Below are 1,614 nucleotides of genomic sequence, written 5' to 3'. Positions count from 1 at the left end.
GTATTTTTGGGGGACCAGGCAGAAAGAGAATTAATGAACAGGTGTGATAGGTAGAACAAGGCGCCCACTCCCATAACGCTCACATCCTCATCCCTGGCAAGTGTAAGTGTGTTAAATTCCATAGGAAAAGGGAATTAAGGTTCCAGGTGAAATTAACATTGCTAATCAGCTAAGATAGGGAGATACTCTGCATTATCTGTGTGGGCACAATGTAATCAGGATTGTTCTTAAAAATGGGAAGAGATTGGAAGCTTCAGTGATCTATGATCATGCTACTGCACTACAGCCCAAGGTACAGAGCAAAACCCCACCTCTTAAAAGAAAAAAGGAATGGGTGGGGGGGAAGGAGATAGAAATATCAGAGAAAGAGAGTTATGTTGTAAGAAAGTCTTAGCTAGCCATTATTAACTTTGAAGATGAAAGGGAGGCCATAAGCCAAGAAATGCAGGCAGTCTTGAGATGTTGAAAAAGGTTAGGAAATAGATTCTCTCCTAAGAACACCAGAAGACTTCTGACCTACAAAACTGTAAGATAATAAATTTGTGATTTTTTAAGCCAGTAACTTTATGGTAATGTGTTAAAGTAGCCACATAAACAAATAAAACAAGCACACGACCAAATAAATAATATGTTCTTCAGTGATAAATGTTATAAGGAAAAAAAAACAGTTAAGCAAGGTAGGGAAGAAGGAAATTTGGGGGCTGCAGTTTTCTATAGGGCTCTCTAGAAAGTCATAATTATTAATATGGGCTTAATGACTAGTAGAAAAGGAAAAAAAAAAACAGCAGGGTAAAAGGGAAGAAAGTGAATCTGTAGGCAGTGGGTGCCTATAATATGATGTAGGGTTTTTGGGAAATCACCTTTAATAGGATGATGTTGGATAGAGACATCAAGGATAAGAGAGACCACAGATATCTGGAAGTGACTTTCTAGGCAATAGGAAAAGGCCCTGAGTTGTAAGCACGCTCTCTGTATTTCAGGACTAGCAAGAAGACTAGGGAGGCAAGGTGGAATTGGCTAAGAGAAGATTAGTGGGAGATGAAGTCAGAGAGGCAAGGAGGGGCCTGAGCATATTGCCTAAGGTTATTTCAAGGGTTTGGGCTGTGTAATGTGAGAATACATGAGAGGGTTTTGAGAAATGGAATGATATACATACAACTAAGGTTTAAAAGGATTAGTGTGGATAGTTTGTTAAAAATAAATTTCAAGTGGTATATTTGGGGGAAAAAATCAGTTAAGAGGACCGTGCAATTATCCAGGTAAGTGATGAAAGTGATGAACTAGGATCAAAGTGGCATTTGGGAGCAGTGCTCAGATTCAGAATCTATTTCAGAGTTATAGTGTATAGAGCATTCTGATGAGTTAGTAATGAGAGGAAAAGGGGGAGCTGGGGAGGGATGGAGGGAGGAGGAAAGAGAGAGAGAGAGACAGAGAGAGAGAGAGATTCTTATTTTTCCTGGAGCCACTTTAGGAGTGGGCCTCATCCAGTGACAGTTGCTATAACAGAGCTACAACATACAGGGGGACAGGGCCCGTCACTAGTTATGTTTAAACTTGCTAAGCTTAAAATGTCTATGAAACATTTAAGTGAAGATGTTCAAGAGAATGCTGGAT

Source organism: Microcebus murinus, chromosome 20 (assembly GCF_040939455.1).
Source record: "Microcebus murinus isolate Inina chromosome 20, M.murinus_Inina_mat1.0, whole genome shotgun sequence".
NCBI classification, from domain to species: domain Eukaryota; kingdom Metazoa; phylum Chordata; class Mammalia; order Primates; family Cheirogaleidae; genus Microcebus; species Microcebus murinus.
This window is presented reverse-complemented; position numbering follows the sequence as displayed.